Raw genomic sequence first — 13,400 nt, forward strand, 5'->3', positions numbered from 1 at the left:
TCGTGCCCACCCCTAATAGTTTTGTTAATTTTTAGTCGTTTTAAACACCTTAATGTAAACAAGTTATGCATATAGACGATTTTACATATTTTAAGCGAGCAATTTTGTGGTTCATCGGCGTTTCGTCGTGTCTCTGTCGCTGGTAGGCCGCTGGTGGTAAAATTTTCAAAAGTGAAGTGAGGTAGACGCTTACGGCATGGGGTAAGTGGTATCTTTCAAAAAAGTGGCCTCGTCCTTTCAAAATGGTCACTGATTGATGGTTGTCCATTAAGACCTTTTCGCAGAATCACAATAACTAAAACATATCACGGTTTCAAGCAATTCCAGGGAAATCCAGAATACCGTTTCCTTCTGCTGTTTTCAAAAACGTGGCCCTGTAGTAGCCAAATGATCAGTGATGGGTGGTTGTACTCATTGAGACTTTTCCCCAGGATCACAATATCTACAACATATCACGGTTTCAAGCAAATCCACTGAAATCCAGAATATCGGTATTTCCGGCTGTTTTCAAAAAAGTGTACCTGCAGTGGCCAAATGGTCAGTGATTGGTGGTTGTGTCCAGTGAGTCTTTTTCTCATAGTCACAATATCTACAACATATCATGGTTTCAATCATTATCACTGAAATCCATATAACGACCATTAACTGTGTATTACTACGGAAAACACCAGTATGTAATGAGCTTAATGTTTGTTTTGCATAATAACTGTTTTATCAAAATCCATCTAAACCCTTCATTTCGATATTACCTTTTTCATTGTAGTACGTAATAAGTTAAACATTTACAGACATTAAACATGTAGTTTTCACAAGATGGATTATCTATATATTATATATTTTCCGTTGCTATGACAACTTACAAAGCATGTCATATCACTATCAAAACAGTACATCAATCATAATAACAGAAAAAAATACATCTAGTTTTCTTTATATTTTCTTCTTCTTCCTTTTGAACAACTTGTGCATATTTTAAGAGCACATTTTGCCCGTAAATACAAGTTATTATATAAAAATTACACAACACCGTTACATCCAGGATATCGGTATTTTCGGTTGTTTTCAAAGGTGATCCTGTAGTGACAAAATGGTCAAAAATTGCTGGTTGTGCCCATTAAGACCTTTTATAATGATGAGAAGACTTACAATATACCACCGTTTCATTCATTTTCTCCGAAATCCAGAACATAGTTATAATTGGCTGTTTACAAGAAGTGACGCTGTAGTGACTAAACGGTGGGTGATTTGTGGTTGTGTCTACTGAAACTTTTCTCAAGAGCACAGTATCTATAACACGTCACGTTATCAATCATTTTCGCCGAAATCCAGAATAGCATTATCTTCGGTTGCCTTCAACAAAGTGGCCCTGTAGAGGCCGAACGGACAGTGATTGATAATTTTGTCCATTCATACTTTTTCTCAGGATCTATCTACAACATATCACGGTTTCAGGCATTTTCACCGAAATCTAGAATATCGGCATTTTCAGCTGTTTTCAAAATAGTGGACAAACGGTCAGTGATTGGTGGTTGTGCCCATTAAGACTTTTATTCAGGATCAGAATATCTACAACATATCACGATTTCAAGCATTTTGACCGAAATCCAGACTATCGGTATTTTCGGCTGTTTTCAGGAAAGTGTCCCTGTAGTGAACAAACACCAGTGACTGGTGGTTATGCCCATTAAGACTTTTTCTCAGGAACACAGTATCTACAACATATCACAGTTTCAGGCAATTCCACCGATATCCAATTTCAATAAAGATTGTGCGGGGTTGTTTTCAACATAGTTGGGGTTCGGGGCTGGGATGGATTTTCGGCTGTTTTCAAAATAGCGGCCCTATAGTGGCCAAAGGGTCAGTTATTGGTAATTTTGTCCATTGATAGTTTTTCTCAGAATCTATCTACAACATATCACGGTTTCAGGCATTTTGACCGAAATCCAGACTATCGGTATTTTCGGCTGTTTTCAGAAAGTGTCTCTGTAGTGAACAAACGGTCAGAGACTGGTGGTTATGCCCATTAAGACTTTTTCTCAGGAACACAATATCTACAACATATCACAGTTTCAAGCAATTCCACCGATATCCAATTTCAATAAGGATTGTGCGGAATCGTTTTCAACATAGTTGGGGCTTGGGCCTGGGGTGGATTTTTATAATTCACTTTGACGGTAGGATCTGCGGAAGAGGGACGAGTGAGATATATAAAAATAAATAAAACAATAAGCACGAGACCAATCTCGGTCAAATATGCCACATAGATGAGGTTCTGGTCTGTGGTAGTTTCTATCACTTCACTTCGACGGTGCAATTTAGGAGAGGGGAAGGGGGATATATATCGATCAAATTTTCAACATACATTACGTTTGGGTCTGGAAGTGCTCTTATTTCACTTTGACCGTGCACTTTAGGAGAAGAGAGATATTTAAAAATGATGGAAAATGACATATATATTTGCCGAATTCATAGTTTTCAGGAATGAACAGTGAAACTTCTGATGCCATTCAAATCCAAATTCTCCCCTGTATGCCCAAAATGAAAGTTAGATCCTATTCTCTTCGTGCTATAAACGGGTATTCTGGTAGTATATAAATAAATGAAAGTGATTATGTGACTTTGTAACTCTTGAATCACCAGACAGATATCAATAAAATATTTAACACAGATGAGGTTAATTTTTAACAAGATGAGTTTGATTTCTTGGTCGTTGAGATGACATGACACTTCCGATGGCGTTTAAATTTAAATTTAGGCACGCAACTTGGGGAGGGTAGTGGAGGGGATATATATATATATATATATATATATATATATATATATATATATATATATATATATATATATATACATAATTAAAGTGACTACTTTTGTAACTTAATAACTCTTGATCTACCGGACCGAACTCGTTCAAATTACCCCTATAGATGAGGTTATCCATTAACTTTGGTGTTGTAGCGTAGGAAGAGGGAGAGAAATATAGAAATGATCAAAAATGAACCACGTTAGTGTCGTATCCATAGTGATGCTGAGAAGAATAGTGACACTTTCGATATCGTTAAAATAAAAATTCAGCTCTGCAATTTGGTGGAGGGAGATATATAAAAGTGATAAAAAATAACCGATATTATTGTCGAATTCAAATACAGACTTTTCACGAGTACCAAACAGGTAAGGCGTTCTGTACTTAAAGTTTATATTTTAATCCAAGTGGGGGGAAAATCGCCCTCAAATAAACTACCTCTTATGGATTGTTTTTTTCGGGACAAGTGAATTATGTCATATTCCAAGATTACTACTGAAATGATTACTTATGAATTATTAACACATTCGTCTCTGTTATTTGTGAGAAAATTGTCAAAATACACACTTCATCATTTGAGAAAACCACTCCTTCTAAAATTATTCAGGACAAACGAGTTATAATGTTACAGTATTGTTAGATTATTAGTGAAACATTTCTTTAAGAAATATCAACAACATTGTCTGAGGCGTTAACGGGAAAACCGCCGAGGGATAATTCATCCCATGGGTAAATCTTCACCTTTACTCACCCTTCTGAATGTTTACATGACGCATGAACAATGCCATATTGTTAGGTTATTAGTGAAATATTTAGTTATGAAACCTAATTGAGACAATTGTGTAAAATTAACTCATCCCAGAAAGTAAATTACTCCTTTTTTATTTGCTCAGAGCTATGATTCGTACTATGGTGTAGGGTTGTTAATAAAATATTTATTTATAAAAAAAAATAAATAAACTCATTACGGTTGTTTTTGAGAAAATTGAGTTATCTTAAATTTTCATCCTTCTGTAAACTACCTTTATTTGTAGGTGCAGAATGAAAATTTCAAACGATAGAATATTATAAAAACACTGTGTCTAGAATTGGTCCAGATATGTTGAATGGCATGGCCTCTAGTTGAGTACATGTAAAAGCGTGATGAACAGATGGACAGATATCGAAAACCCATTTTACCGATGTGAGGGGGCTACGAACCTTAAATTCATTGAAATTTCGAATTCGATTTTTATCACTCTCACCACCCTTTTTTTTCGTCGCTCGAACGTTAAAATGAAATTAAATTAAATATTAGTTTTACATCCCACGTTTATCACGATTAGGCTTAACGAGACGGTGATAGTGAGAAATGAATGAAAAGTGTGGAACGAAGAAAGTGGAAGGTAAAGGGAGAACCCCGATGAATATCACGCACATGGTGTTTTTCTCCCTCAAAGTCCACTAGGCACGAACTGGAATCGAACCAAGGACTCAACGGAGCAGAGATTAAAGCCCTACCACTGAGCCGCTGCGGCCCTGAACGAGAAAAGGAGTAGACCTACACCGAAATGTGAGGTGCTAAACTGTCATTCCAAAAATTTAGTAAGTTATGCTTAATGTGTAGTAATGCTATAAAAAAAGCTTATGCTTGTTTGTTGTATCATTTTAATATCAGTTGGCCATGCTACTGTATGATATGGTAGACATTCTCTAGTTTGTTCATAGACATTCTTTTCTTTGGAAGTATTCATGTTCCACACCACGATCTGTATAATTTATTTTCGTTCAAAGAAAATATTCTTTATTTCTTACAGGACTTATGAATATTATCGCATTTCTCGCACTTGTGAGTATGATTCTTACCAAACCAAAGAAATTTCAATACTCTGAAAAGCAGAAGAATAATTAGACAGACATTCTTGACACTATCAATAAATTCAATACTATATTCTACTTTCTACTTTCTTGCTCTAGCTTTTTTCTTACTGGTAATTCTCAATTTCCCTTCGCAATCGTGCTCTGGTACTGCAAAAATCCTTCGAAAGTATGATTGCCAGGATACACAAAATCGAGCACAATTTTGTTTTTTGCTTATATTTTTATAATTTTATTATATATTTTGGAAATATGTTTATAAGTAGATTGCATTCTATTATCTCCACTTAGTAATATCAGAATTTTATCCATAAATGTGAGGAAAATGGAGTAAATGCGACAAATCGTGATTTACAGTATACGCGCCATTTAACATAGTGGTGCAGCTCCCAGACAGTGATTACGCAAGTCATGTAAGTAGTGTGTGGAGTGAATGTGAAAGGAAATTAATGCTGACTTGCTTTTTCTTACGTCAATGAAATTTCAATTGGGTAATCACAAATGATTGACATTTGTCCTGTGTAGACTCGAATACGAATTTGAAAGAAGGGGTAAGCTTAGTCCTCAATCTCGACCACGTAATAATGTATGACCACGCTGCAACCCAACCAAGGATAGAATGTAAGGATTGCCTACAACCAATTTCCCATCGTCTTCAGGGCGGTTGCTAAAATTCTCCCAAAGAGGAGGGATGGGATATATCCATTAAGCGTTCAACCAAAGTTCATTTTCGAGTTACAGTATATTTATTGCCGGAGAGCATACTGACATATTCAATATTGGCAGCGGATCATTAAGACAACCTTACTTCTATGATATCAGAAGGCGTCTCCACACCACGAAGTATCGTGTCCCACAGGTCACCGAAAGCGGAAAAGAATAACTCCATCCGGGAGTTTTTGGAACCAGAAATATGCACAAGTGTGAGTCTATGCTGCACAATATTTTCAGAGTCTGAAACACAAGACATTATATCTTAAGCTTTTACGGTATAAATATTTCTCTCGGATATTTAATAAACTATAACAACCTTAAGTACAATATATCTGCTATATATAGATGCTTTAAAGTGGATTGGACACAACTTTCTTATGTCTCTTCGCGAAAATCTAAACAGCCCTGAAGTACCTACACTTTTGATGTAGGTCTTATTATTAATAGTAGCATTGGTTAGTAATTTGTTCCACTGTGGCACTGAAACGAATACTAGCAGAAACAGTTACTTGCCTTCTGGAACATTGTCACTACAGAAGCATCTGTCCTGGTAATCTGTATCGCCTTGGAAATAGGTTAAGTGCCTAGGCTCAACATAAGCAGCTCTGCTACCACATTGCCAAATCTCCATTTCAAACAACTTCTTGACCGCTACAGAAACAATCAAATAATCGTAATTAACATTCTATTAATTAACAAATTAATCAAATGTCCAATATATATATATATATATATATATATATATATATATATATATATATATATATATATATATATATTGGGTGTTGCAAAATAAGTGTTACAACTCTTGGGAGGTAACTGCCACTGAGACAAGAAAAAAAGTTCTCTTCAACTTTCGGCTATCGGACATAGTTTCGGATCTACAACGTGCCGAAAGCGTGGGAAAATGACTTTCGGACGTCAATAGTTTGGAAACTATCCAACGTAAAGATGGCGGGTAAAAAATTCACTGAAAAAGTCATACCGGCTGTATTGAATTTTACATGTTTCACAATCCTACCATGCACGCGCAAGGGATTCCCCAAAGGAACGTAGGGAGTCCCTCATAATCTGTCAAATGAAAATTGGTCTAAATGGGTATGAATTGATGGGGTTTCTACCAGGTAACAATAATTCGTTTGTATTAAGTCGATATCTAGAACAAATACAAAATGGCGGACACCTTCATGCCCGTTGTGTGTGGTTCCATAATCGCCAGGTACGGATGCTGGCCAACAGTGACGTTCTGAGTATTAAGTGTAGCGAATTTGTATTCAAATGCTTTAGAAAGACATCTGGAGCGTCGGTAAAGCACAACACATGAAGCAGGGAGATTCACATGTGTGGAAACACATAAGGGAAAATGACCAGAAATGCACTCATACTCAGTAAACGTGAGTTCAAAGCGTCGGAAATGTAAAGAATAGCATCAAGAACATGAAATCCATTGCCAATTCACCAATAATATTCCATCAATCGGATGCAATATGATGTGCACGGTTGCATACGAATAAGGATGCAACAACTGAGGCCAAGTTAAAATTGTGCAAGGAGACTCACAAAGAAACTGGGTAAACTAAATGAATGTCACTAGTGGATCGCATGATCGATATTGAAATGTGGCCAATGTGTGTGTTGATATCGACATGTAGCTAATGGACAAATGCCAGCATGTCCCACTACTACTGGGACACCGTCCCACGTGCGAAAAATAGGAAAATAACTACTCGGGTCTTGAATCTGAGGTCGTGGGCTTCCAGTAGTATTGGAAACTGTGACCACACGAGCGAAAACGAGCGCTCTAGCTCTAATGGTCGAGGGAGCCTCACTTTCTCTGTATTCATTTCTTTGAGGAGCACCCACTTTGTTTGGCAAGCTCCCTTGTACAGCCTCCCGACATGCTTGTGTGTTTCATTTTGTTACTTCTACTGCACAGTTGTAAACAATCAGAGCTTTAAGACGTTTCTTCCTATTTCTCATATCGTTTTATTTTCCATATGTATGGTGTTCCAGCTGTAGTGTAACATGTGCCAAATTGGTTCATTTTCGTCTTTGTCTTGGCATGTTCACTGTGTGTAAGATACGAATTTCGAAAGGTATTTCCCTATATTTCGAGTACGTGAGACATGGGACGTGATACAAGTTTGTTATTTTCACGCTCTATCAGAATTTGAACCATGGATTAAGAGATTTCTTTCTATGTGTCAACTGTGGGACAATGTCTCAAACAAAGAGGGACATTGATACAATCGTGTTCTAGTTAGGTACGTTCTACCAAAACGTGGACCAAATGTAATAGCAGAATGTACAACGTTATTTTCCTAGTTTTCACGCGTGAGACGGTGTCCCAGCAGTAGTGGGACATGTTGACATTTGTCCATTAGCTACATATTGATATCAACACACACATTGGCCACATTTCAATATCGATCATGCGATCCCACTAGTGACATTCATTTAGTTTACCCAGTTCCTTTGTGAGTCCCCTTGCACAATTTTAACTTGGCCTCAGTTGTTTTATCCTTATTCGTATGCAACCGTGCACATCATATTGCATCTGATTGATGGATAATTCGTGAATTGGCAATGGGTTTCATGTTCTTGATGCTATTCTTTACATTTCCGATTCTTTGAAATCACGTTTACTTAGTATGAGTGCATTTTTCCTGGGCATTTTTCGTTACGTGTTTCCACACATGTGAATCACCCTGCTTCATGTGTTGTGCTCTGCCAACACTCCAGATGTCTTTCTAGAGCATTTGAATACAAATTCGCTACACTTAATACACAGAACGTCACTGTTGGCCAGCATCCGTACCTGGCGATTATGCAACCACACACAACGGGCTTGAAGGTGTCCGCCATTTTGTATTTGTTCTAGATATCGACTTAATACAAACGAATTATTGTTACCTGATAGAAGCCCTATCAATTCACACCCTTTTAGACCAATTTTCATTTGACAGATTATGAGGGACTCCCTACGTTCCTTTGGGGAATCCCTTGCGCGTGCATGGTAGGTTTGTGAAACATGCAAAATTCAATACAGCAGGTATGACTTCTTCAGTGAATTTTTTACCCGCCATCTTTACGTTGGATAGTTTCCAAACTATTGGCGTCCGAAAGTCATTTTCCCACGCTTTCGGCACGTTGTAGATCCGAAACTATGTCCGATAGCCGAAAGTTGAAGAGAACTTTTTTCTTGTCTCAGTGGCAGGAGTCACCTCCCAAGAGTTGTAACACTTATTTTGCAACACCCGATATATATATATATATATATATATATATATATATATATATATATATATATATATATATATAAATATAAGGTTTGTCCTGAAAGTAATCAAACTGGGTCCAGGAAAAAATGCATTAATCTGCTTTAAATAACACAAAGAACAATGCAAGTGTAATTTTAGTTATGTTATTGGAAAACTGCTTTCATGCACACGGACAGCACTTGCTGGTTCAAAGTCTAATGGAGTATTTCAATTGTAAATGCGCGGTGGAGGTTACACAGTTGAGGAACGCTTACAAGGGGCCTTGTTCTGGTGTCACACGAAATCTGAAACGAGACTACGATCAATCGATTTGTGTTAGTGAACAAGAAAATCCATAGGCAGGCAAACCCCTCGATCGCAACCGTTGCGTACATATGGGGGGAGTAGAGGCACGGGCAACACAACACGTTGTGGATAATAAGACGATATATGAAGCGTGTTCGATGAAAATATGCATAGAATCGCAGTTAATCATATATTACAGTTGAGTTGATTTTAGTTTAGCGTCCCGTTCAGCAGCGAGGCTATATGAAACGTGGACCTACTGATTAACGTGGAATCCGAGCCACATGAGCTCCCACCGGGAATCGAACCCGGGTCTCCCACGCCAAAGGCGCGTACGCTAACCGCTTAGCCACGAAGGAGCTCTAATCATATATTACAGTGTGACGTTACATTCGACAATACTCTAACAAGTGAGGGCGGAGGGGTAGCACTTAACGACACAGGGGGTGGGTAACAATGGTCATATAACTGAGGAAAACGCAGAGGCAAGACGTCAGGGGAATAGCACAGTAACAATACATGGTCAAGTAATCAATCACAAACTATAGACAGCCTGTACACTACACGTGAAGCAGAAATGGAAGAAAGAGACCTATGGTGGGGGATTATCCGTAGGGTCCAGACTCCCTCCCCTCAAAGCGCAAACTATGAAACGGGTAATGACATCGATTAGAGATTGATTTGGCAAGGATCCACTTCGTAAAGCAACCTTGCTTCGTTGAGATAATCGTGCGTTTGCTTAGGATGTCAAAGATAGTCACACAGTGGAAGAAAGAAAACGTGTAAGTGAAAATGTGTTACTGTTATTCTGTCAATTACGATGTATCCGACTAAATCGTTTCATAGTTCGTTTATATTAAATACTCAACTATAGAATGTACTTAATAGATACTAAACTAACACTTCTATATGATACTGAAACCTAAAGGTTCGTAGATTCTGTATCATTTCATTACTGACTTAAATCGGAGGGACTTAGAGAAGCTTCGTATTCGTATACTATATTATTCCCTATAAATAAATCTAAATCAATATTTAGATACAAATATTAGAGCACTGCAGATAATATTTATAATATTGTATCTTAATTACAGTATTAGGGAGCTACTATAGCCTCACTAAAATTATTTAGAATTATGTCATAAATAGTATTGTACCAAAGTCAACGATGTAGATTTATATAGGGTCAGACAAATCTAGATGGAGAGGTTAGGATGTAGTAATAAGTATATTAAAATATAAGGGAATAGAGAGAAATTATATAATCGTATTGACAATTTTAATCATATTTGTCTCTTTCTAGAATGTTTATAAAAGCTTAGATATGTTTATCCCCTTTCCCTCTCTTATGTCTTGTAAAGCAACTATTCTCGTTCCCATCGTTGTCTAGTGGATCAAACTGTATGTTGTCCTTTTCCCTTCTCTCTACATAGTGAAACTGGTTGGGTTAATTTAACGTATGGATCCGGGAGCACAAACTTGTTACTTCAACTCCCTCACACTTTGGAGCAAAGTACGAGGGGGGGGCAGAAGAAACCGGTCTGAAAGCGCACGGCCGTTCCTAGGCGTAGTAGAGAGTTATTTCTCTACGTAAGTCTAGTAGAGACCTCAAATCATTTGCCTAAGCGGCGTCTGCATAGGAGGTTGATTTTGATTGTTTTTCTCAACTGTTCTCGTTTGCCGTCTGAGAAAACGTTATGAGAGATATAAAGGGAAAAAAACTATGTTAGATAATTTGCTTCTTGCTTGCAACGGAAGCTCACCAAATGCTTTAACAGGCTTTCATAAAGGATGCTACGAGCACACAAAAGTTTTCTAGTGGTTTGAGCGGTTTAAGTATGATGAGATCAATGTTGAAGATCATGCTCATTCTGGACGCTCTTTATTATCTCAAAACGACGAAAACATTGAGAATATCCGCTAAAAAGTCAACAAGGAACGTTGTTTCAAGATCGACGGAATTTCAGAACAGACAGGAGTGAGTTCAGCCGTTCCCTACTTCCGTGTTTGCCAGGCCTTCTACATGAGACGTTTTTATATTGCCGAAAATGAAAAATCTAAAAGGGAGGTATTTTAATGATGTATAGGGTGTAAAAAGAGCTTAGTAGAGGGCACTGGAAGATATCAAAGTTGAAGATTTCCAGAAATGATTCAAACAGTGACAAAGAAGACTGGAGAATTACATCGCATCTAATGTGGATTACTTTGAAGGAGACTGAAAGAATTTTATCTGAAAGAATGTTGTTATTAACAACAAAAGATATAATGAAATCCGTTGTAGTATTCCTATTGTCCCGTTCCTTAGAGCACAGGGCAATCAACCAATAAAGTTATGAGACAAATAGAAATAAAATTTGTAATGTAAGCTTCTGTATGTTGGTCTACGTACCTTGATTTGGGACTTTCAAATTTCATCCGTTTTTCCACTGAAAAGTACCGATAAGTCAACAAGGAAATAATTAGACCATGATAATTTAATTGAAATTCATCGTAATTTTGCCCATGACAAACACTTTACCGTTTTATATCGTAAAGGTAAGATACATCATTATTGTAACAGAGCGGCGCTTGAGGGATTGACCGTAAAAATTAAAACTCTGACTAGTTAGAATTTGACAACCTGGTTTTATTACAAGTATACATTCTTTAGTCGGTAGAGAAGAGGACGTGGATGATTGGTCAGAATTGATGACGATGTTTTAGTGGGTCAGTGGTTCATGGTGGGTTGTGGGTTGGAGTGGGTCATGGTGCGTAGTGGGTCAGACTGGGCCAAGGTGGGTGGTGGATCATGGGTCAGAGTGGGTCGCGGTGGGTGGTGGGTCAAGTTTTCACTGATACACGCCATCTTTGATCAAATCTGTAAAACCAAATAAAACAAAGAGCAATAATACTATACAAAACGTTCATCATCTTAGCTATTCATGACAAACTATTCCATGATCCGGATAACTCTAGTATATCTACAAACCATCACATGTCACGTTTTACCGAAATACGTCATGACTTGTCTGACAACCTGATATTTTAAATGTTAATACGCAAAGTTCGTTGATCTCATCACTTATCCACTTGTTCTCTTATGATCATCACAACCTTTAGGGTATTTCCAGTAGATATAGAAAGGTGAAATGTAGTATCCAGCTTGGTGTAGCGTGCAAGTAAACAAATAAAAAGCAACAGGATAATATTTCCCTTGCCAAAACCACCTAAAGTGTAGTGTGTTGATTATTCAACAAAAAGACTTGAATTCCAATCACAAAATTCATAAAATATAAAATATGTAGTCAAGTTTAGACTTTGCAACAACAACAACAGTAATAATAATAATAATAATAATAATAATAATAATAATAATAATAATAATAATAATAATAAAGGAATAACAGAATTGCAAAATCAATTACGTAAACAATAATTTCCAATTATTAAAAATGATTGCCACGACGCAGGGCCGTAATTATTATTATTATTATTATTATTATTATTATTATTATTATTATTATTATTATTATTATTATTATTATGGTTGTTGTTGTTGTAAGTGGGGACTTGGCTAAATATTTTATATTTTATGAATTTTCTGATTGGATTTCACGTCTTTTTGTTGATTAATCAAAACACTCCATTGAAAGGGGCTTGGCGTCGGGAAATATCATCCTGTTGCTTTTTATTTGTTTACTTGCATGCTACACCAAGCCTGGATTTCACCTTTCTATATTTAAGGGAAGTGCCCTAAAGGTTTTGATGATGATAAGAGGGTAAGTTAATAACTGCTGAGATTAATGAACTTTGCGTATTAACAACATTTAAAGTACCAGGTTGTCGGAAAAGTCATGACGTATTTCGGTAAAATATGACAAATGATGATTTTGGATACACGGAGTTCGGATCATGCAATAGTTATGTCATGAATTGCTAAAATGTTGAGCGTTTTGTGTATTAATATTGCTCTTTGTTTGGTTTGCTTTTACAGATTTGACAACACATAGAAGATGGATTACCAAAAATTGCATGTTCACCATATTTTATTGTTTTTTTTCAGGCAAGGAAGAAACGCGCGAATAGTGTTTCTGATTTTTACTGTTCTCAATGTTTCTGTTTTTGTCCGTTCTTAAAGAGTTAGTAGGATAACTGTAAAAGTGAAAAAAAACACGACAAAGTAGGAAACAAGGTACTGAGGTAGGTTCATTAAATTAGTTAACTTTAAAGAAATAATCCAGTGCCCCGAAGCACCAAATTCCAATCAATATAAGTATCTGTCCAATGCCATGCCGTGAAAAATCAGGGTCCGAGGCGAGAGCATATGGCAGCGCCTCCGTACATATGAGTTGTCAATTTAAAGTTGACTTCCATGGACTATTCTTTCTGGATAATACTTTACTATTTTATCATGGCTGAAATCAGAAGGTTTCAGCATTATTACACTGGAATCGTAAAAGTGTATAATTCCTAATTTTATT

The sequence above is a fragment of the Thermobia domestica genome, chromosome 16 (assembly GCF_964235325.1).
Source record: "Thermobia domestica chromosome 16, izTheDome1.hap1.1, whole genome shotgun sequence".
NCBI classification, from domain to species: Eukaryota; Metazoa; Arthropoda; class Insecta; order Zygentoma; family Lepismatidae; genus Thermobia; species Thermobia domestica.